Source organism: Ictidomys tridecemlineatus, chromosome 11 (assembly GCF_052094955.1).
Source record: "Ictidomys tridecemlineatus isolate mIctTri1 chromosome 11, mIctTri1.hap1, whole genome shotgun sequence".
NCBI lineage: Eukaryota > Metazoa > Chordata > Mammalia > Rodentia > Sciuridae > Ictidomys > Ictidomys tridecemlineatus.
This window is the reverse complement of record NC_135487.1, coordinates 4,681,466-4,706,209: the sequence shown is the minus strand read 5'-3', so window position 1 is coordinate 4,706,209 and position 24,744 is coordinate 4,681,466. Positions and strand designations below refer to the sequence as shown.

The window sequence follows — 24,744 nt, the reverse complement described above, 5'->3', positions numbered from 1 at the left end:
TGTGGCGCAGCTGGGTGGGAGAGGGGAAGATCCCACCTTCCTTTGGGAACACCTCGTGTGTCCTACTTTGCTTCTGTTCCCACTGCACCGGACACTCTGTCCCTCCTGGGCCCTGCCCTGGGCCCCCTCCATCCTCCCACGACCGCATGCGTCCACTCTCCCTTCCCGACTGCAAAGCCCAAAGCCTGCGAGGCAGGAGCCATGGCTCTCATGCAGCATGAGGCTTGGACGGAATTTAATTCTGCTCTTGGTTTTGGGAAGCTCCTGTGAAATAAACCTCCGTCCCCAGTGTGGAGAGACAACTCGCCAGACGTGGGTAGGACAGGTGACGTGGTATTTGGCCAGCACATGCTGCCATATGGAGGAAATCCCTGGGTCTGACTCTTTTGAGGTTTCTGTTTGCTACTGCTCTTGTTTATTTTGCAGTCCTGGAGACTGAAGCCAGGGCCACTCGACCGCTCAGCCACATCCCCAGCCTCTCTTATTTGTTTTGTGTTGTTTTTGATGTTGACACAGGGTCTTGCTAAGCTGCCCAGGCTGGCCTTGAACTTGGCATCCCCCTGGCTCATTCTCTCCAGTAGCTGGGATTACAGGTGTGGGCCACCTCGCCTGGCATTACCGCTATTTATGAAAGGCAGAGAGCAAGCCAGAATCCACGGAAAACTCCTCCAACCCACACACCTAATCAAACCACTGCAGGCCATACGATTCAGGGTTAGGTTCTCAGGCTTTGGACCCGGTCTGTCTGAGGCTTCGTCATTGCCACTGGACCTGAGAGCCCTTAACCAGTTGGCTGTGGTAGAGGGTCTACACCTGGCCCGTAGATGTGAAGCCTGTGAACAAGGTGCTTAGCGCACTGCCACACACAAACCAAGCGCTGGAGCAACGCCCTTGTCACATTCTTACTCCACAAGCTTGAACCGTGTTTAGCCGCACTTGGCTCAATAACACATACTTCTAGTAAGTCATTCAAGTTTCCCGCTGTGAGAAACGCTTACAGATCAGTGCAATCCCACAATCACACATCCTACAGCTGTCGTGCTTCCGAGTACAGTGTAGCTGGTCTGATTCTATGAGGCCCCAGGAAGACAATCCAAGTGAGGTCCAGTGTCAGGGACACCAGGCACCCACTGGGAACCTTCACAGTCTGACAACCACACTTACATCCCAATTCTTCCTTGTTCACTACAAAAACACAGGAAGTTGAGTTTAGCCTGGGTTTCCCTACAAGGTAAAATATTCCACACATTAAACTTTGCAAATGAGTTCTGCTGACATGTCCGACAGTGAAACAGTGTTCTGCTACTTTAAAGGACACATTTCTGGAGGGTTTGCGTGACATTAAAAAATAAATATACTTTGCAAATGAAATTATACTCTATGATGTGCATTTCTGTATCATAAGAGCTGTTTGGAGAACATGATTTTAAAACTAGAATTCTGTTTCTTACCTAGAATAATTCTTTTTTTTTTTTTTAAATCACTTTCCAAAAAGGTTTACCAATTTACATGCCAGTCAGCAATGTAGAACCACAAAGTTTCCAAACCGAAAGGGAAATAAAAGCTAAAGTCCCAAGGGAGGAAGTGGCCCTTCAAGGTTGAGTGGCTTGTGTTAAGTCTGGTTAGTACCAGGGTCTCCTGGCTTCTTACTGTGGTCTTGTTTCATGAATCATAACCTAGAAAGTGACTGGCCACATGTGGATTTGAGACTTCAAAAAGAAAATATTCAGCCAGGCACAGTGGCGCTCACCTGTGATTCCAGACTTGGGAGCCTGAGGCAGGAGGATCGCGAGTTCAAAGCCAGCCTCAGCAAAAGCAAGGCACTCAGCAACTCAGTGAGACCCTGTCTCTAAATAAATTACAAAATAGGGTTGGGGGTGTGGTTCAGTGGTGGGATACCCTGGGTTCAATCCCTGGTACCCCCCAAAATAAAATAAAATAAAATGTTCAGGAGAGAACACATTTGTGTATTGTTTAACAAAGTTCAAAGTAGATTATATTTATGTGCTTTTCAGTCATTACGCAATGTACAGACATGGTCCACTGAGTGATTTATGCTCCCCAAATGGTTAAACATGATTTTCTATGAAAGACTAGACATAAAAGCTTTTAGAAGCAGAACTTTTTTCTCCAAACACCAATTTCAGGCATAATTTTGTTTTTACGTATGTTCCTTGAGAATGCTACAGTAGCGGTGCATAAATTCATTCTATAAAAAGATCTGAAAGATGATTTTCAAGAGACTCTCAATACATTGTGCTTTCAGATAAAAATCCTAAGACAAAAGATCAGTTGCTATGACAATAACAGTTAAAACTGCATATTATATACATATATATGCACACACACATATATGTATGCGTGCATATATATATGTATGTATTAGAGATCAGAAGAGGCTATAAAGAAATGTAAGTAGTTGTGCTTAGGGGACTTTTTTGGTAAAGTTGTTTTAATAAATAAAAACTTAAAAATGTCTCAGTGACTGATATAAAATAGACGCAGGTATCAAGGGTTTTCCATTCTCAGCTTAAGAGTTTAAAGGTGAAAGAGTCATCTCTACAGAAACCATCTGAGACCTGATAATCCCAGTCTGGGCAAGTCACTTACAGTCAGGCAGGCTAAGGGGCTTGGGAGAAAAGATAAAGGGATTTCCCCCGATTAACATAAAGCATTAAGCAGAGGTAAAGCCAGGGCAAACTAACTAAACAAATGCCTACTTTCCCTTAGAACTCTCAGACCAAACAGGCCAACCTACTTCCATTAGGTTTTGGAAAACACCCATGTGCTTGGTGTATGGACCCTAACCCATCAGCAGTTCACAAGATGAGTTGAATATGTCCGGTCTTCTCTGAGACCCTAGGATAAGCATGATCCCTTAGTACCTCATACTGTTTTTATCCCTTAGTACCTTATACTTTTTAACCCTCCACACATTAACTGTAAAACTCTCAGAAACACCATAGCGACCGTTCACAATGATAGAGGGCAAGGTATAATTTACATAGAGAGTAACATTGCTGTTCATAGCTAGGAAGTCAATGTAATTTTATTTTTAGGCTGCTCTGTTTGCTCTTTTCAGCCTTTAGCTTTGAAGGACACACGACCCTTGTCAATCAAAGTGAATTAGAAAAAAGATGAGAAAATAACAAATGTTTTAAAGTCTTTTGCATAACAGGTATAGATATAAAAAAGTTTCTTCAAATAGTTTCCTAGGTGTCACTCAGAAGCAGCCTTGCTGTCTGTCTGTAACATAATGTGCTGGCTTCCTTCAAATAAAGTTATAGAGAAATTAAAAATATATATTATACATTTGCAGTTATTTGAAATCATTCAATAGTTTGTAGCATGTTAATGGAGTGAAATAGAGATAAAAGGCAGTCCACATTCATATTTTCAAGATAAATTTACTCAGAAGTTGGTTGAAATCCTTGCTCACGTTCTAAGTATAGCCATTGTGATAAGACCTAAGATATAAGCAGCCACTAATTTTTGATTCACACTTAAGTGGAGGTAGAGAGGCACCAGCGATTCCACATCCCCCAGCGTGAGCAGCATCAGGGCTGCAATGCACACCACTCCCAGGAAGACAGTTAGTAAACTAGGTCCTGAGGAGACAGTTCTGTTTTCTGTAATCCCAGTGACTCAGGAGGCTGAGGCAGGAGGATCGCAAGTTTGAGGTCCAACTTAGTGAGACCTGGTTGAAACAATTGTTCAAAAAATAAACTTTCAGTTAAATGTTCCTTTAGTCTTTTTTGCTCATCTTCCTTTTGTTGTTCTTTTGCAGATGGGAGAAGAGTAGCAACAACCTCTTTCCTTCCTAAAGCCTTCCTCTGGCTTTGCTCAGAAACTTGGAGACGGAATTTATCTATTACACCATAGTGACAGGATCAAACATCTCTATGACGAATCACAATATCCACACAACACCGAGGCTTTACTGCACCCACAGCATCAATGACAACATACTTATTTGGAGTAGTACACAAAACTTTGAACTTCAAGGCGAACTCATAGGGATTGTACAGCGTCAACACTTGTTTATGTGTTGACTGATCATCTGCATAAAATATTAGCTCTGTGGGAAACACAAACACGGGAAGATTTCCTTCCACTAGCTCTGGTTGTCTTTTTTGTTGATGCATTGGCACTGAATCCTCTTGCTGAAGCTTCTGTTTTTACAGACATTTTGGATTTTTCTTCGTTTCAGTTAAAAGCTCCAAAGCATTTTGGCAATCTCGGCAACACCGGCTCCTCGGAAAGCAGCTGCGACTGCTCCTTCACTCCTCTGTCAGTGTCTCCAGACTGCCACATTCGTGTATTTCTACCCCGACTCCTGGTGTAGCTATTGAATTGAAGACCTGAGAGTCTCAGAGATTAAAAAAAAAAAAACAAACTCTGGCACAATGTACAGGAACTCATTGTCCATTGGCTGTTGCAAGCACCCCTGGTTTCCATCCCCAGTACTGCAATAAATAAATAGATAGATAATGCAAAGTAAATAACTGAAATGCTAAAAAAAAGAAAAGAAATCTTAAAGGAGCCACATGCTGGAGGCGCTTTTGCTGGGGTCAGAAGTGAGCCTCTGTGCAGATGAAGGGAGGGCGGAGGGCGTGGGGGAGGACCTCAGGACCGTGGCCTCCAGGTGCAGGTGCCTCCCAGCTTGAGTGCCGAATCTGACTAATCGTTAATGCTTAGGAGAGTCTTAAAAATGACCCAGATTGTTAGCATACACTGCTTCTCTGGTGCATCACAGAATAAAACAAGGTCAACATGAGGGAGTGCCTGCTTACCCTTTGGAGCCCTCTCCCGTTCCTTCCCCCCTCCCCCAAGATGCTGAGCTGCTGTCTTCCGGGAAGCTCTGGCTCAGCCCTCGGCTGGTCCAGGGGGCCTTGGGGCCACATTTCCAGGGATTTGTGTCCACACGTAGTTCAGAATCGTAAGTGATGAGTGATGTGTTTAGAGGTGTCTGATTTTATAGCCATCGGTCTATTCTTATAACCGCGTGGGCTGGTACCGGGGATTGAACCCAGGCCTCACACACGCCAGGCAAAGCCCTACCACTGAGCTCCATTCCAGCCCCTATTTTTATAACTTCTAATTTCTTATTGGACAAATAACTGTGTAGACTATTAGGAAATACCTGCAATACTGCAAAATAACAAACCCCAGCACGCACCCGGATGGGAGAGGAGGGGTCTGGAGAAGACTCTTCACATACAAGGCTGCCATTTAGACCAAGGCTATTTTTCTTTTTCTTTTTTTTAATTTTTCTCTATCACTGCTAATGAGAAAAGAAAAACCATCTTCTGCCCTCTAACTTTTTTTCTGGGAAAATTCTACCTAAGATTCCCATCAATGAACACGTATCCTGCCTGTTTATATGTACCACATTTCAGAGCAACCAGGTATCCCTGAAGAAGAGGGAAGTAATGGCATTAAAAACACAAAGAGGGAAAGAACACGATTTACAGCCCCCAAGATAACTAATTCAGAGGAGACAGCCAAGGCACGGGACCATCAGACAAAGGTGAACGGGGAACTTGGAGGGTAGATACATAAATCATAGATCACACACACACAGACATATGGATGGGTAGGTAGATGACGGAGGGATGGAGGGATGGAGGGATGGCTGACGGGTGGACGGTGGGTGGGTGGATGGGATAAACCCTTAACCCGTATTCAGCTAGAGGTTGCACTTTTCCCCACCTTTCAAAGTTGAATTCATTGTCTTACTACCTAGAACCCCCTCCTCCCCTGGGGGTCTCATTCTTGCTGGTGGTAACTCCATTCAGACCCCTTCATATGCAAGAAGTCTGGGTGTCACCTGGGCTTTCTCCCTCGCCCCACTGTCTAATCAACTCACAGTCTCTACAACAGGACAGATGACACTCCATTTGCTTTGTAGCCTCCCATCCCTCCCCGGCTTCCAGTGCCCACGGGGCGCAGCTCACAGGCCTGCTCACCGCCCACTCCTGCAACAAGCTGGTCTCTCCTCAAATTGCTGGTGGGCACACACAGTACTGTCATGAGGCCGGGCCGTCCCCAGCCTTGCTCCCCTGCTTGAAGCACCTGCTATAGTCTGAATGTTTGTGTCCCCACTGCAATTCACAGTCATCCAAGGTGAAGGCACTAGGAGGCGGGACCTTGGGAAGGTCATTAGGTCATGGGGGGGCTCTGTGAATGGGGATTAGTGCCCTTATTATAAGGGTTGAAGAGGCCTCACCTGTTTACCAGGTGAAGACGTAGTGAGAAGCACCACCTGTGAAGCAGAAAACCAGCTCCAGGACACAGATCTGCCGGGCTTGGACTTCCAGCCTCTGGGACCATGAGCAGCACACTTCTGTTGTCTAAGCCACCTGGTGGGCAGTATCTTTGCCAGGAGCCTAACCGTCTAAGACAACGCCCTCACCAACTTGGAAAGACCTTGCTTTTCCTTAAATGTCTGTGAAGCAGCCTCCTCTGTGAGTCTGACCTACTGCCCAGGACAGTCTGTCCCTCCTGGGCACTGCCCTGGGCCCCCTCTGCCCTCCCATGATTGCATGTGTCCACTCTCCCTACCTGACTGCAAAGGCCAAGGCCTGTGAGGCCAGATCTGTGCTCTCTGACCCCTGGATGGAGACGAGAGGGCACTTCACAAATGCTTCCCAGTATTCTGGGGCGTCTCCTTGAAAACAGAGACAAACCCTTCTAGTTCGCCACGGACAAGAAGGTGTACTTCCTGAATTAAACTTTTTGCTGTTTTGGGAAATGGCCAGTAGCTTTCTCCTATGGAGTTAGTACAACTTGGATCATCTACACAGAGAAAGGAGCAAACTGTGAGAATCTCAGTTATTTATGTTGGAATTATATCGACCCAGGGAGGCATTTGATTGAGGGTTTTTTTTGTTTTGTTTTGTTTTTTAGGGGAGGTGCTGGGCATTAAACTCAGAGGCACTTGATCACTGAGCCACATCCCCAGCCTTTCTTACCTTTTATTTTTAGACAGGGTCTCCCTAACTTGCTGAGGCTGGCTTTGAACTCGCAGTCCTCCTGCCTCAGCCTCCCAAGAAGCTGGGATTTTAGGTGAAAGCAAATGAAAGGAAATTCAAAAAGAAAAAGAAATGGAGACAGACTCCACGGATCAGTGATGCTTCACCAAGAACAGGGGGCTGACTGTCAGGAGGAAAATGGCCTGGCTCCAGCAGGGCCTGGGTTCTGCAGGGTTCTGCAGGGTTCTGCAGGGTTCTGCAGGGCCAGGTCTCGGAGGAGCTTGGTGGTGGGCCCAGTGAGGGTGGGGCATGAGGCAGTGGGGGACAGTGTGGATAAGGGAAGTTCCCTGGGTGGGGCCTATTGTTCCCATCCTTCAATAGGCATGTGCCTGGCTTGAGTAAAGTTTTAAAATCTACTTTATTTATCTTTTTTTTGGTACCAGGGATTGAACCCAGGGGCACTGAGCCACTGAGCCACATCCCCGCCCAGAGACAGGGTCTCACGGAGCTGCTTAGCGCCTTGCTTTTGCTGAGGTTGGCTTTGAACTCGCGATCCTCCCGCCTTGGCCTTCTGGGCTGCTGGGATTACAGGTGTGCCCCACTGCGCCCAGCTTAAGACTTATTTTTAATGGCGTTCTTCCACCCTGTAACATCTGTGTGGATTTCCTAGTGAAGTGACAGAGGGGAAAAAAGGGCCAAGTTAGCCTGAGATTGGTAACTCGGTCCATATAATGCACATGGCTATTTAGAGGAGGCTGACAGTGCAGAGATTTCAAAAATACTTGAATCACATATTTTTATCATGACTTTAGCAGTCACTTCCAAATGACTGTTGTCCTGCCCAAGGATGGACTTGAACGACGCCCTGGTTGGACAGGGCTGAGCCGGCTCCCAGCTCTGTCCAAGACACCGCTCCCTCCAGCCTTGGGTGTGCTCTGATTTTCTGAGACTGTGTTGCACGTGCACTTTTCTTTCCACGAATTCTTGACACCCAGGGGACACAGTTCCTCTTCCTTTCCAGCAATGACTGAAGCTCCATCCACAAAGGCCATCATGATTGCTGGCTGTAATCATGGATGTTCATCAGGAGCTCTCTGCTCTATGTCAGCTGCCATTACATACTTGAACGTCCATCTGGGCATTCCTCCTCATACCATGCTCATGGTGACCTGGGGTTGGTACCAGTACCGGTGTTGGTGTTGTATTCCAGGTGCTGGTACTGGGTTGGAATTGGTAGAACTGATATTGGTATTGGGTTCAGGGTGTTGGCATTGATATTGATATTGGTGTTGGGTTCAGGTTAGGACTGGTATCCATACTGGTGTTTTCCTGGTATTGGTCTTGGAATTGATACTAGCATTGGACTCATGGTGTTAGTGTTGGGTTTGTATTGGTATTGGTGTTGGGATCATGGTGTTGGTATTGGGTGGATGTTTATATTGATACTGCTGTTGGGCTCCTGGTGAGACAGTGGCAAAGTACAGAGTCAACATAAACAATAAATGATTAGTCTGGAAAGACGGGTGCCAATTATCAAAGAAAAGGAAATGGGATGCCAACACTCCCTTAGGGGAAGATTGCACTTTCCAACCAAGCAAGTACCCCCTGGGGCTACTCCTTCCTGCCTCTGGGCACATATGCAGGAAAGAAAGAGAGGATGGGGGTCTGTAAAAAGCAAGAAGTGTCCACTCCTGCAGCACCAGCTCTGGGCCCTGGCTTTTCTCTGAAGTCTGCTCTCTGTCTGTCTCATTCTTCAGGAAAACTTGCTTTCCTAGCTTGCCTCCGTGTTTCTCGGGTGTTTGATCTTCAGCGCCAGGGGAACGAGGACCTGATCCTGATTTCCAGTCCTGGTATCACTTGTAGTGGCTGTATTAGTATTGGTTGATATTGATATTGATAATGGCATTGAACCTGGGGTGTTGGTATTGATATTGGTCTTGATGTTGGTGTTGGGCTCCTGGTGTTGGTATTTGTTGGTATTAGTGTTGGGCTTGTGGTGTTGGTATTAGGTTGGTATTGGTATTGGCTTTGGGCTCCTGGTGTCAGTATTGGGTTGGTATTGGTGTTGGGCGAAAGCTCTAGAATACTCTTCCATTGTTTTTTCTTTAGCTATGTCCAGAAGTGAGACAAGCAGGTAAGACAGTCACCAATCTCTGTTCCAGAGGCCTCTGTAGGGATGCAGGACAAATGTGAGCTTCAGGTCTTGATTCACATCAAACAAACATTTTTGCAGGAACATGCAAAGGTACCGCCTTTGACATTTCTATAGCTTAATTTGTTGTGAATGCTTCTTCACAAATCAATGAAAACAGGATGTGTCCCTCCTGAATGGAACCCCACTTGCCTGTTGCAGCTGTGTGAATGCTATGGGTGTTGGAAGAAGCACCCAGGGCAAGAAGGAAGAGACCAAAGCTCCATCCTCGCAGCAGTCAGCCGCTCAACAGGATGCCTCTGCAGAGCTCCTGAGCCCTGATAAGAAGCCACCCTCCCATGTGAGGGAGGCTGCAGGGCCCCTGAGTCACCGGCAGGACAAGGCCCCACCTCCTCTGTAGTGTTCTGAGGAAAGGAGCTAAACAGGCACGTGCTCACCCCCCAGGAGACCAGCAGACCCAACCTCAGGAAGCCCCATGTCCCTGCTCCTGTGGTGCCTCCGGAAAAGGGAGGCCAGGCACCAAGAAGGAGCTCTGACTTGTCCTTAGACACTTGGGAAGGACGCCCACCCACTCCGGAAGGACTGACGCTGCAGACGGGGCTGAAGGGCACCAACTGGCAGGAACCTCTTCCCTTCTCAGCTGAGCTGCCTGATAAGCCACCCACACCAGGGAGCGTGATCTGCTTCATCAAAATCTCCTGATTCACATGTTCATCGTGCAGCCATGTCTAGGCTGGTGTTTGCCAAACACTGGGCCAACGCCTACAGCCAGCGGTTACACTGGCGTTAGTCTGTCCTGGCAACGGGGATGCTCTACGCTCACTTCCCAGCCACCAGATCATGCGTCATACGTAAGTATTTAAGAGCAGTGAGAAGCAATGATCAGAGGCCATTCCGAAAGCAAAGTCCCCCTGTCCAAGTGAATTGACTGCACATGTCTTTGCTTCAAACATTAGACACATTTCTTAAGATCCAGTGTAAAACAAAAATCATATTAAAACCCTAAAAGTTAAATTATAATGACATCAATGAAAATAGATTGTAATATAAATTTAGGGAAATTTTTATTTGAAGATCTGAAAATTAAAGATCACAGAATCCTGAATTCTGACTCTGGCAGCCGTGAGCAGCCGACTTTTTTCACCTGATGAGAAAAAGTACGCGAGAGGGGTAATAACAACCACGATGTTCCCCTCCGACATCCAGCTGTGGGGTCTCAGCTTAGACAAGAGTCGGCTGGGAGCCTTTTGGCTCTGGGGTCTTGGAAAGAGTGAAGGCCCAAGACTCCAATTCTGTGACCCTGTCAGCCACTTGACACAGGTGCATCCAAATAGCTTATAAATCACTCTCGAGAGCTCATTGTACTTTATTATCTTTAAGAACAAAAGCATAGGCTGGCCTGTAACAGGCCCTGGGACAGTGTGTCCTTGATAGAGATGAGCCACCTGTCGCAGGGTGTCATTTTGGATCTGGGATGCCGGCACAAAAGGCTTAGGCGGTTCTGATCCCCCACTCCTCTTCCCTTCACCTTCCCGCTATCTCGAAGCATCTGACGCCCGGTGCAGAACAGAAACCCCTCCGCCGCCAGAGGGCAGTAAGGAGACAAAGCCCCCAGCCCACCCCAGGCAGGAAGGGGAGGGACGAGGAGGTGCAGGTGGCCAGCGCCTGTGTGCTCAAGGCCAACCTGCGCGGCTGGGGGGAACGAGAGAGGCTGAGGACGCAATGGGACAGTCGTCTGACCACGACGGCGAGCAGCCCACCAACAGAACAGAGATGCCGTCCTGGGTAGGACAATCAGGGAAAGGAACAGCTGCGCTGCCACTGGGTACAGTGAGTCAAGATGCATCCTCTGTCACTTATGCCTAATTAAAATAAATAAGTGAATTTAAAAATACAAACACAGAAAGGCAACACAGACACCAAGCCGTTTCCAGGCACAATGACGTCATGTCAATGGAAATGATCTTCAGAGCGTCGCAGGACATACCTGCTGCCCCAGGAAATGGCCCCTTCCCCATCAGAGCCGCTGGCTGGAGCCCCTGAGGAGGTGGGCATCCTGCCCAGGATCCAGAGACCGGGAACTGGACTGGCCTTCCTCAGGAGGGTGCAGGTGGTTGTGTGGGCACAGGACTCTGCACACAGGGGCTGGTCTCCGAGACCCCACAAGGGGGGCACCAGGAGGGCCTGAGGCCAGGGATCTGTGAGGTCCAGATGCTGCTGGAGGACCAGGAGGAGAACTGCAGCCCCCTGCAGCCCTCTCTGCCAGGGCGCTGAGCCCCCATGGCCTCAGCCCGAGCTGGTGCCCCCGGCTCCGAGTCCCACCTCCTGCCCAGCCATGGCCTCCTCTCTCCCACCCCACCCACCACCCTCTCCCCTCGCTGGCTCTGCCCCAGCACCACTGGGTTTCTTCCATTCCTGAACCCACTGAACTCACTCTGGCCATGCGACATTTGAGTTTGGGGTTCCGTCTGGCTGCAGTGCTCCTGCCCGCCCCATGGCTCGGGCTCCCCGTTATTTGCTGGACCGGTCCCCGCGGGGCCTCACAGACTTCTCCAGGACAAGATGCTCCAATCTGGTCGAGAACTTTGCTTTGTGTTTGGTGGCACTGAACCGAGCCCGGCTCCTCCTCTGTGATGGCTGAGGGGTTGCCTAGCCTCTGTAGGGCTCTCGGGCCGTGGGTGAAACGAAGACTTGAGCCTCCTTCCGTTAACCACACCTGGTGCAAGAAGCACTGCACCGATCCACAGCCGCTCCATGACCCGCGGCCTCTCCAGCAGCGGTCCTGACCCTCCCCAGCCAGCCCCTTCTGCTCCTGCGCCCACAGGTGACAGACTAGAATCTTTAGGCCGTGCCCTCTCTCTGGCCATTCGTGAACCAACACACCAGCTCCCTTCAACTCCAGGCTCCACGTGCGCCAAGTAATCTGCGGGGGATGGAAACCCATCGTGGCGTAAGAGATTGCAGCGAACAACTTTTTGACAACACATTTAAAAACTTAAGCAAAAGGATCAAATGCCTAGGAAAAAGTTTACCAAAACTGACTTTAGAAGAAAGGAAAAGTTTGACCAGTCCTCAAATGACTGGAAGTAAAAATCTTCACTGAATTAAACCAGGGCCCTGATGGCTGTAGAGGTGACTTCTCCTAGACCATCAGGGACGTTCCTGTCTTTTACAAACTTCCAGTGGATGCGGAACGAGGAAGGTGCGCACAGCCCGCTGCTCCCCGTCCCTGACCACGTGCTGATGCAGTAGGAAGGGCTGCTCCAGAGGCCTTGGTCCTGGACCTCCAGCCCCAGAACTGGAGCCAATAACCCTGGGCTCCCGATCAGCCCGGGCCCAGGAGTTGTGCTGCAGCAGCACAGAACAGGACAAGATGGTGATGTCCAAACAGCCAGATTCCCAAGAACTCGTTCCTCACACATTAAAGGGTCAACAGACCCTTAGAAGCCTCGTCATAAAGCACATCCTCATCTACGCAGGCCTAAGAATATGGCAGCAGAAACCTCACATAACTTAAAACACAAAAACGACTCGAATATATTTTATACATGATCCATAAAGCTTCTTTCTCAACATGTGGGTTCTACTGGACCTAATTCTCAAGGAGAAACTTGAAAAAAATCTGGTACCCAGCAGAGAGAAAAGCTCATCAGATTTTTACAGAGAGTTGTCAGAATTCTCTTTATGTAACAGAATCACTTGTTTTCCTGAGCAATAGGAAATAGCATTTTAAAACAAAAGCATTTTTTTTTAAAGAGAGAGAGAGAGAGAGAATTTTTCAATGTTTTATTTTTCAGTTCTTGGCAGACACAACATCTTTGTTGGTATGTGGTGCAGAGGATGGAACCCGGGCCGCACGCATGCCAGGCGAGTGCGCTACCGCTTGAGCCACATCCCCAGCCCAAACAAAAGCATTTTAAAGCTTCCCTCAGGAACATTTTTGTGTGTGTGTGGTGCTTGATAAACATAAAGTAATAGACAGCACACACCTGGCCTGCACGTGTGCTCTCTGGTTGGACTAGAGAGCTATAACCTAATCTCTCTCTCTCTCTCTCTCTCTCTCTCTCTCTGTCTCTCTCTGCCTCTCACTCTCGCCCCACCCCTTTGTTTGCACTGGGAATTGAACCCAGGGGTGCTTACCCACTGAGCATACCCCTATCCCTTTTTATTTTTTATTTAGAGACAGGGTCTCAGTAAGTTGCTGAGGGCCTTGCTAAGTTGCTAAGGCTGGCCTTGAGCTTGCAATCCTCCAGCCTCAGCCTCCTGAGGCACTGGAATACAGGGCTGTGCCACCACGCCCAGCTTGATAACATCGTCTTTTAGAAATATATTTGGTTTTAATGCCACACTGCATTGCACTTCTGACTGGGTGCAGTGTGACCTTTCGATGTTATGGACAACGGTGATGATGGGATGACCACAGAAGGGCAACTGGCAGGTCTGTCACCTCAGACATCTACCATTTCTTTGCTTAGGAACATCTTCCGTCAAGAACAACACAGTGAGACACACACACAACACACATGACAGTTCTACTCCCAGGCTGTGATTCAATCACGGCTGGTTTGAAAACGTGTGGTAGAAGTCACCTGTGAAACCGGGTTTAGGTTTAGCTGGAGGAAGTCTGCACCTGTTTCCATGAACCCACCACACAGATGGGTGTACGCTTGGTGGAGAGCATGCCTTTCCTGCCGTCCCCACCGATCTGCAACGTCGCTTTTAAAAACTCAAGTTTCTAACTACAGATGAAGCAGAGGTTTTTTTGTTTTGTTTTGGCTTAACACATTAAAGTTCAAATAATACCCAGAAAAAAAATTGCACTCAGCCCTTGTAATATCTTCCCTAGAAAGCATTTTCAGAGTGAACAGAAATGTGAAAAGTGGCATTGGTTCTCCACACCTCCACACCCTTCCCCCACAAAACAAGCCTTTTCTGTGTATAAGTTAATTTCCTCAGGCATTTTGTTACAGTAACAGCAAGCTGACTGGTACAAGGCCATATCTTGTTGTTACTTCCAGAGAGAGGTTTAAATGGAAAGCAAAGACTTAGGAAACTTGTCCTTAGCACCTTCTCCTGTTAGTTCAATTTTTGTTAAAGAAAACTTGGGCAGATTGCTAGTGTCTGCAGCAGTAGGATTCCATCCACACGTGGCCAGTCCCACCTCTGCACCTTCTCCTGAGGTGCCACGTCCTGTTCATGCTGGGTGACCAGGGTTGAGGTTCTCTCTTGGATCATTCTTTGCTCACAGGCACATGGGGCTTCCTGTGTGCAGGGGTCACACAGGACAGAGACGCTCAGGGACATTTTCTCACCTGGTTCCTGGCACTCCCTTTCCCATGGCCACAGAGGAGGGTCCAGCAAAGCGGCACCCAATGCCCAGCTTCCCACGGGACCCTCCAGGCTGGTCTCTCTCTCTCTTTCTGAATCAGTAAGATTCGTTGCATTTTAAGTGTTTTCTTTACAGACCAATTATCAAACCTTTGAGAACGAACAGTTTACCAAAGGGAGGGGAAAACCACTCAAAAATCCCCATTTAGAGAGGACTGTTTCCAGTTCAGTGTAGGAGTCTCTCTGTACCTGGACATGAATGAATGAATCTCACATACACACACACACACACACACACACACACACACACACACACACACTCTCTCTCTTTGTTACAAATGCGTACATCCTGTTTACTCCAAGTGGGGTCTGCGGACCTCAGCCCTGGAATCATCTGTGAATTCATTAAAATGCAGAGGTCAAGCTGTACTCACGCTTACCAAATCAGGATGGGCAATTATTATCATTGTTGCAAGAAATCTAAGCATGAGATGTACACTCTGAGCAAATTTCTAATGCTTCTATTAGTGCATTACAGTGACACAAAATAGCGGGGTTCATTTTTTATTTATTTACATTTATGTGGTGCTGAGGATGGAACCCAGAGCCTCTACCTGCTAGGCGAGCGCTCTACCGCCGAGCACAACCCCAGCCCCTGGGGGTCCATTGTGGACATGACCCAGTGTGCGCGGAGTCTAATCTGCTCCAGTTCTGCCCCGTGATTCCTCTGTCCCTCCCCCCCGCCCTCACCCCATTCTCCTTCCTGGGTTCTACGGTCTCCCGTCTATCTGTTGTTTCTTTTCAATTGGTGCTTTACAGATATGCCCAGGGGAGGGGTTCACTGTCACTCACAGGTGGACGTCTGCCCTGTCGTCCGTGTCTCCACAGCCCCCACCCCCGTCGTCTTCCTCTACTGCACTGACTCCCTGTGTTGGTGAGGTCTGCCCCACAGCCGTCCTCCCGGCCGATGGCAGAGCACCCTGCAGTGGTGGTGACTAGAGGTACAGGCTGGACATAGGAGCTTTGGCCACTGTTATTCTCTGAAGGAAATATTTCCCATTGGGGCTGGGGATGTGGCTCAAGTGGTCACGCGCTCACCTGGCATGTGCGGGGCGCTGGGTTCGATCCTCATAAAAATCAAATAAAGATGTAGCGTCCACCGAAAGCTAAAAAATAAATATTAAAAAATTCTCTTTCTTCTCTCTCTCTTAAAAAAAAAGAAAAAGAAAAAAAAAAGAAATATTTCCCATCAGTCTGTTAGTCATTCCTAAAATTGGCATTTCAAGGCCAGCAGAGTTGCATGATTAAGAATGGGATTCTGGGGCTGGGGATGTGGCTCAGTGGTAGAGAGCTTGTACAGCAAGCACAAGGCCCTGGTTCCATCCCCAGAAGGAAGGGAGGAAGGAAAAAACACAGGATTCTGCAGCCAGGCTGCCTGAGCTCAAATCCTCTCTCCCTCGGCCCAGGGCCTGCCCCTCACCTCTCCATGCCCAAGTGTCTGTGGGATGGGGGAAGGGTACCAGCCGGCCTCCCAGGGCTGTCATAGATGGACATGCATTTGCCCTTGAGTGGACCTTGGTGCCCAGGACCCAGTGTTTTTGAAATACACGATTTGATCATCTCAAAATCTAGAAATAAAGGGACATGAACAACAGGATCCAAACCTGCTCTCTGAGAGCGTCTGTCTGGCCGGGACCCCTGCGGGCTCGTGACTGTCTCACAGGGAGCCCAGCAGGTCCTGCCTGTGGCTTTCCTCTGGAGGCTGTGGGACCCTTGAATTTAAGCACCATGAAGCCTGTTTCAGACTCTGGACTTCGAGGGCTGTTGGAGAATAAGTTCATGTTGTTTTAAGCCACTGGGTTTGTGGTGGTTTGTTACAGCAGCAACAGGAAACTCATACCTTGACATAATAATAAACCATGTGTGAAGTGCTCCCCAGAGAGGTGCTCCAGGCCCAGAGAGGACCGAGGAGCTGCTCCTACTGCAGAGTGAGGAAGGGCCAGAAGGGTGGGTGGGAGGTCACCAGGCAGGGAGCTGGCACGTGTGCACACGTGTGAAGCTGCCACACTCAGGACCACAGACACCCCCCCCCAAGGCCTCTTCGCGCCCTTGGCAGCTCACCCCCTCCCACGCCCACCCCAGCCATGCTGACCTTGCCGTCACTACAGATTGGCTTGAGTTCTCCAGAATTTCACACAAATGGAACAATTTAGGGCGCACTCTCTTATTCGGGGATGGCTTCTTTCTTTTAAAATCTTCAACTATTATTTTAGATTGACAAATAAAAGTGGGATACAGTATACTTGTGGTTTTCAGTCTGGAGTTTTGAATATACATGTATTTTGGAATGGCTGAGTCAAGCCAGTTAGCCTGTGTCCAGCTCAGAGTCACCTTCCCCTCCGGTGTGCGTGTGAACTCTCAAGTGTGGGATACGCTGCTAACTACAGTCACCATGTCGTAGAGCAGAGCTCTTGAACTTGACCTGCTGTCTCGCTGGCACCTTTACCCTCTGACCATGCCCCAGGCTCCACCCCCAGCCCAGGCCTGGTTAGCCGCCATTCTGTTCTCTGATTCCATGAACTCGTTGGCTCCTCTCACTCCTCCTAGTGATGTGGAGGTTCGTTCATGCCATTGAGGACATAGTTCCTCCCTTTTCAGGGATGAGTACTGTTCCACTGTCTACTTAGGCCACCATTTCTTTGTCCAGACGTTAGCAGGCCTCTGGGCGGTTTCCAGTTCAGGTCTATCATAAATGAAGTTGCTGTGCACAAGTGTCTGTGAGTCTTGGCTGGATCTATGTTTCCTTTTCTGTTGGTTAAATCCTAGGAGTAGAGTGGCCAGGTGATGTGGCAGCTGGAGTCCATCTGTCTGAGGAGTGCCTAGTCTGATTTTTCTTACATTATCGATCCTTTACTCTTATCAATATTTTGGGAGCATTTTTCTGTATCGGTATTAATTTCCCTCACCGTTTTAACGGGGCTAGAAATATCTTCCTAAGGCCTTTCTGCAGTACCTCCTGCGGGTCTCCCTTGGGGCACGTGCCACGTCACAGGTCATCTACACTCACGGACTTTTGAGCCCCATTCCCAAGTCTTCGTCATGAAGACAGGAGAGCGGCCTGACCCGGCTTTGGTGACCCTCTGCCCTTGGTGCTGGAGGGAGGGAGGATGATTCTGAGGTCCGAGTCGCAGCGGGTGCTTAAGTCAGAGAAAGCTGGGGGTGAAGAGCTGAGCTCAGACGGGATCTGGGAGCGGTTCTGAGGGGACTTAGTAACACAACCGTCCTTTGTTGCTGTTTGTCACACTCCTAATGACGGGCAAAGGGCTCTATTTTTCTGGTGTTTCAGGAGGCTCTTCCCACTCCATCCCCAGCCACATCACAGTGTCTCTGTCAACGGCCATGATCCTGGGAAACACAGCAGATCTGGGAAGTTCCTGTCACACAGCATCTGGCCAACCTTCTCCCGTGTCTGTAGTGACGCTGCAGTAAAAAGCTACCGCCAGGCCAGTGTGGTGGCACACGCCTGTAATCCCAGTGGCTCAGGCAGGAGGACCATAAGTTGGAGGCCAGCCTCAGCAATTTACTGAGCCCCTAAGCAACTTAGCAAGACGCTGGCTCAAAAAAAGAAAAAAAAAAAGGCCTGAGGATCCCGTGGCTCAGTGGTCAAGCACCCCTGGGTTCAGTCACTGGTACCAAAAATCTAAGTCCAGGAAAAGACTGAGGGGCGAAGAGCGAACTGCCAGCCATGTGGAGGCAGACTGGAGGATGGGTGACACTGTTGCGCACCGTGTGACACTTTTTATGCTGTTTCCAAGTGCACCTGCTTGTTCAATGGAGCTTACTGTGCGCCAGCCTGACCCGCGTGCCCGCTCACCTGCTCCCGCGCACCTGCACCCACGCACCCCTCCACTGCATCAAGAAGAGCCCGCAGTGGTGCTGGCCAGGTCCCAGGGTCATCCCCGGTGCAGTGACCAGCCCCAGCACCCGGGAGAGACGGGAGAGAGGGCCGCTTGGTGCCTCCTCCCCACCAGGGCTGGGGACAGCCACGTCACCGCTTCCCACCATGCGCCCCCCCCCCCCGCCGCTCAGCAAGGCATGACCAGGCTGAGCTGACGTCCCCGTCCCTCATTCACGAGCCCCAGCCACCCTTGTCTCCACGCCCCTCCAGGCCAGCGCCGGGCTGTCCTCCACTCTGGACAAGGGACCGAGAAGCAGAGGGAAGTGGCCCTGCCCAGGCCCCACGGTGGCCAGAGGCAGGGCCGGCTTCCCCGGCGGAAGGTCGGCCGAGCCTTTGAACCCGCCCAGGCCCACGGGGGAGCCTCCACTGGGCAGGACAGCCACAGCTGACCGTCCTTCCTCCCTCGAGCTGGTTTCCCACCGTCATGCAGACACAGCTGGTGTTCAAGGTTGTCTGAGCCTCCCGCGTGTGGCTGGCATTTTAACCTCCTTCCTCCTGGACATCATGCTTCTGATGAGATGGCCAGGGGGTTCCAGCAGCCGCTTCTCCAGCTGGTTCCTGCAGACGATGGAAACCTTGGCGTAGACACAGCGCTGAGACAGAGAGGGATGACAGAGGCCGCTTCCGGGAAGGGCTTCTTTCCTTGTCACTGACTCTCAGAAGCACCAGAGGCTGAGCGGAGCCCTGGTGAGGGAGGGCTGGTCCCAGTGAGTGGGGCGGGTGGGAGGCCGGGGCGGCCAGACACACCAGGTGCCCTTCGGGGGTTTCCAGGTCAAGAGCCCCTGGTGTGAACATGGTGGCTAGAAAGAGGAGGGGGAAGGGGTCCGAGGGCCACGCGGGGTCTGGAGGGGCCTGGAGCAGCGGGGGGGGGGGGCCCTGGGCCGGGGTCCTCCTAAGCTCCCACTGCCCTCTGCGAGGGCCAGGCCAGGCTTCCTACATCCCCACAGAGGAGTCCGACTCTGGGGAGGGACCCTGCTGCTCTGAGGGAGGCCAGCCTCACCTGGAGCCTGACCCTCAGTTCTGCGGTCCATCTAGGGGGCGGGATGGATCTCAGACCCCGAGCTGGAGGAACCCCGGCACAGCACAGCAAGGGCACCCCCCGCTGCGGCCCAGGCCTGAAGGGGCTTCGGGTAAAAAGAGGGTGACTGGGTCATCGATAAATGTCCCGAGCTCACCGCTAGTCGGCCCTAACACACACACACACACACACACACTCTGACTTTTAAAAGATCTTCACCTTTTAGCTCTAGGCGGACACAGCGTCTTTATTTCACGTTTATGTGGTGCTGAGGAGGGAACCGGGGCCTCGTGCGTGCCAGGCGAGCGGCTGCCCGAGCCACACCCAGCCCACTTTGGTCTGTCTCGGTTGTCCATGGGTCTTTGTTTTCTGTCCTGTGCTGAGGATCGAACCCTGTCCTCCCCCAGGCCCGCCAGCGCTCCCCGAGCCCCCAGCGGGCCCTCCAGGCTGCTTTAGACACTGCTTTACGGTGCAGACCAACCTTTGCCCACACTAGGGGGGGTGACGGTCACTGTTAGGGAGAAGAGGTCAGCCTGTGTCCGTCCCTGAAGCTCGGCTTCTGCCCCCAGCCCCTCAGCATGTGTCTGTGACCGAGTGTGACGCTCGGGCCCCTCTGGGTCTCGCGCCCACTGGGGACAGACACACTGAGAGGCCCCACCTACTAGAGGCCCCTGCAGGGGACCCCAAATGGAAACCCCGACCCCGAAACTTCACTCCATGGTGGAACTGAGAATGTCCACAACAGCCTGATGATTCTTACGACATTGTCACAGTCACGCTGACAAAATCCCACACCTGCCACGTGGGGTAAAGAACGGGGACAGAGATGAGGGGAGCAGCAGCCCAGGAAGGGCCCCAGGTGAGCTCTCTTTTTATGACCCCACAAAGTCCTGGGAGGGACTCCATGTGCCCACACCGCTGTGTGGACTGCAGGGCCACGTCCCAGGGCCAGGAGGGCTGAGGGCAGGTCTGGGAGGGAAGGCGTTACCTGGCAACCGCCAGCCGCTCCCCGAGCCCTTGGCTTCCCTTCCCTGCACAGCCCGGCCCTGCCGGCCACAGGCTGCCTGTGACGGACGCAGCCCTCGGTCCCAGGGCCACACGGCGTTCAAGGGGTTTCCTCAGTGTTTCAGGGACACGTTACGTGGGCTGTGGGACACTTGGAGGTGGGTGGTTTGGTAAAAAATGAAAGAAAGGAAGGCTGTTCCCGATAACCACTTGAACTACTTCCAACCACTGCGCTGCGCTGCACTCCACTGGCGATGCCCACGCAGGGCTCTGCTCTGCCCAGCAGCAGCGCGAGCTGGGGCGAGGTCGGCCTGTTGTGCGCTGCGGAAAGCGGAGCAGCCACTGTTTATAATGAGACTTCTCTCTTCAGAGTCCAAGGGACAAAGTGAAGTGCAGGAGGGTCAGCGAAATGGAGAGATGGCTGGGGAAAGGGCCTTGTGGACTCACTGGAGGCTGAGCCCACAGGGACAGAAGGCTGGGAACCCCTCCCCAGTTCCCAAGGCTGCGTAACAAACAGCCCCTAAACTGAGTGTCCTGGGACAAGCGTTCAGCATGCTCGTGGATTTCGTGGGTTAGGAACTCAGCCAGGGTGATCCAGCTCTGCTCCACGATGCCCGGCCATGCCTTCCAGTGACACAGCAGCTCGGGCTTGGGGCATCGGCCGCTCCTTTGCTGCCACAGGTCTGGGCCGATGCTGCTGTCCACTGGAGCACCTACACATGGCCTCTACACATGGCCTCTCCACGTGGCCCCAGGTTCCTCACAGCATGGTGGCTTCAGGGTAGTCAACCTCTAACATGGAGACTCGGTCCTCAGGGCCGGGTTGTATTTGGTGGAAGTCACAGGGTACAGTGGTTTCAGAATAAGTGTTCTTTGATGTGGCGCCCTTCCAAGGGTGGAAACAAACCGTCTTTCTCTTCCGAGTGACTCAGGATGAGTAGGTCAGAAATGTGACCTCCAAGAGCAGGTGATGATCTGTCATCACGGAAGCCAGCTGGCAGGTCATGAGTCACTCCCACAGCCATATGGAAAGGTCACCTGGTGAGGAGCTGAGGCCTCCTGCTGGGGACCAAGCAATCTTGAAGGTAGCTGAGAGCGGGCCAAGTCCCCCCTCTAAAGTCCTCCATTCCTCCCATGCCCCCGCCACGGCCATCGACATAGTGAGTCAGCAGCTTCATATCAAAGAAAACATCTGGCCGCAGGTTTTTTGGGATTAGGTAACTTCACTTAGCATTATATTCTCCAACTCTATCCATTTACCTGCAAATGACATGATTTTTTTCTCTTTTAGTGCTGAGTAATATTCCATTTTGTATGTATAACAGAGTTTCTTTATCTATTCATCTGCCGAGGGCATCCACAGTTAGCTATTATGAACTGAGCTGCTGTAAACATTGATGTGGCTGAGTCTCTACAGTGTGCTGATTTTAAGTCCTTTGGCTACAAACCGAGGAGTGGGATAGCTGGATCAAAAGGTGGTTCCATTCCCAGTTTTCCAAGGAATCTCCACACTGCTTTCCATATTGGCTGCACCGATTTGCAGTTCCACCAGCAGTGTATGAGTGTGCCTTTTCCCCACATCCTCACCAACACTTACTGTTGTCTGTATTCTTAATAGCTGCCATTCTGACAGGAGTGAGATGAAATCTTAGAGTGGTTTTGATTTGCATTTCTCTCATTGCTGGAGATGATGAACATCTTTTCATATATTTGTTGGTGGATTGTATATCATCTTCTGAGAAGTGTCTGTTCAGGTCCTTGGCCCATTTGTTGATTGGGTTATTTGGGTTTTGGTGTTAGGTTTTTGAGTGCTTTGTGGACCCTGTCTGACGTGGTGTGGTAGAGGTTTGCTCCCATTGTGCAGGCTCTCTGTTCACCTCATGACGGTCTCTTTGCTGAGAAGTGTTGAGATGATAACTGTTGTTTCAAGGCACCGAGTGTCAGGGTGATCTGTGACAGGGCAGTGGATGACCAGTCCACAGGACCCGCCCAGACGGAAGCAGGGGAGCCTACATCCCACTTCTCCATGGGAAACAGGTAAAAAGAATTTGTGGACATTTTTAAAAATGTGCTAATGGAATAGCAAAGAATGGTTTAATTCCCCACCTGAACCAAAAAGGAAGGGGAGACACTGCCCTCTGGAAGCTCCACGGCTGAGCCCTTCCCATTGCTCCTTTCAAGGTCAGTCCCAAGCTCGTGGTGGATTCTGAACCCTGAACCGGTCAGAGGAGCGTCCTGGTGAGGGCCTCCCGTTCCCTCCTCTTCTCAGAGCTGCTTTTAGGTGGCTCCCTGGTCACACCTCGCTTGGTCTCCCCTTGGTCCTGCTGACCCCACGCTGGTCTCCCCTTCCCCCAGCCCCTGGCTGCCCGCCCTGTCTGCCCAGCAGGAGGGAACTCCAGGTGCCTCTCCGTGGCACCCAGGCCTGTCGGAGCCCTCCACCCAGCAGGGGGTGCTCAGGGCTAATGTCTTGTTCCGAGAGCGCTGGCTGTCACTAAAGAGTGGTGACGGTGAAGAGTCTGGGGCTGGGGGAAGATGGCCAGGGCCAAGAGCCCACCGAGGGCTGGCTGCAGACCACTGGCTCCTGAGTGGTTCCACCTCACTGCCTGGAGACTGCCCACAGTGTCCAGTTAGCAAGGGGGCAGTCCATCAGGGTTCATCAGACTCGGAGCAGGAGCCGTTGCCACAACTAGGTGCAGACCCCCAATCCAAACGTGTTTCAGCCGTTAGGACTTAAACTGTTTGTTTATGGGGGAGGCACTGGGGATGGAGCCCAGGGCCTCATGCATGCTGGACAAGTGCTCTGCCGCGGAGCCACATCACAGCCAATAGTTAGGTTTGTTTGTCTTCCTTCCTTTTTTTGTATTGGAGATTGAACCCAGGGATGCTCAACCAGTGAGCCACACCCCAGCCTTTTAAAATTTTTTATTTAGAGCAGGGTCTCACTAAGTTGCTGGGAACCTAGCTTAGTTGTTGAGTCTTCCTGCCTCAGCCTCCTGTGTCCCTGGCATTTCAGGTGGGTGCCACCAAGCCTGTCTTAACTAGGTTTTTAAAAAAGAAGTAACACTTAAAGCACTAATGTCTCTCAGATGATACATTTATTAATATATGTCAGACTCATTTGTTAAGTGATAAAGAAGAAGAAGAAAGATAATAGGAGACAATAGAGTCATTTTTTCTAACAGGTTTGGCTCATCTTGGGTAAATGATTGCAGGAACACTCAGACAGAAGTCTCTGATGGACGTGCAAGGCCACCCATACTTAGAACCCAGAGGCTCAGTGACTAGAAAAGAACCATCAGATTCCTCAGCTACAAGAGAACAAGGTAGAGCTTGTGGTGTGAGTCTCATATTTCCCGTGGTCAAACCATTCACTGTTTTTCCTTCTAAAAACTGTGGCCTCCACAAATGGTTGGCAGAGAGGGGAGGTGGGGGAGGAGGCGGCGGTGCCGAGGCTCACCAGCCAGCTCTTCAGTACAGGCCTCACGTGGACCAGGAGCTGAGCTCAACTAATGGAATCTCCAGCGTAAAGCAATCATCCTCTAATGCAGGCAGAACTCTGAAACGCAATCCAATTTATACTGATTAAGTTCCACTGCCCCATGTGTTGACGCCAACAGAATGAGAATGCAGAATCAATGGGACTGACCTTGCAAAGGTCCAAAGGACTAGGGATGCAGTCTCCAGGCTGAATTCTAAAAGGCATTGTGTCAGGAAACTGTTGTCGGGGCTTCCCTACCCAGGGGTTGAATTTGCTCTACAAATTGGAAAAAGAGACTGGATATGTGTGTGGTGTACGCGTTCGTGTTCTGAATACAGATGCACCACTTGAGGGTTGGCACAGAATGTGACATTGAGACTTCCACGAGGAGGAAAGGAGGACAAGGTCTCTTTCCAGTGCCTGCTAAGTCCTCTTAGCAAACAAGCCCTCTTGAAGGGACGAGATCAAACTTGAGACCCCTGAAGAGTAAACAGTAGGCCACAGACTGCCGGGGAGCCAAGGTGAAGGTGCGATCCTTGGTGGAGAGGAGGGCAGCGTTGCTGGTCTTCTCTGCTGCTTCCCTGTGTTTGACACGAAGGCATCCCACCATGGGCCTCTCCAACTCTGTCTTCTTGGCCACAGAACCAAGGAAAGGGCCTTCACTAATCAAAGAGTACAGAGAAATCTCTGGTGTTTCTCTTTTTCTTCCTCTCCCTTTTTTCCTCCTCCAGCCCTGTCCTTCAACCAACCCCAGTGGCAGGAAGTGCAGCTGGAACTCTGAAAGAAAATCGGGATTGCTGGCCAGAGGGTGGGGAAAGAGGCTCCTGGGAT

General features: G+C 50.6%; 1 pseudogene across 1 annotated transcript in view; it reads right to left on the bottom strand.

The window, feature by feature from the left end:
• Positions 1–3,075: 3,075 nt before the first annotated feature.
• LOC101974228 (motile sperm domain-containing protein 1-like) overlaps positions 3,076–24,744 on the bottom strand; it is a 46,667-nt pseudogene continuing 24,998 nt past the window's right edge. The window contains exons 2-3 of the transcript XR_013427361.1: positions 3,698–9,142; positions 3,076–3,629 (exon numbers count right to left, since the gene is read on the bottom strand). The product of XR_013427361.1 is annotated as a motile sperm domain-containing protein 1-like (transcript). The remainder of the gene's footprint in view (positions 3,630–3,697; positions 9,143–24,744) is intronic.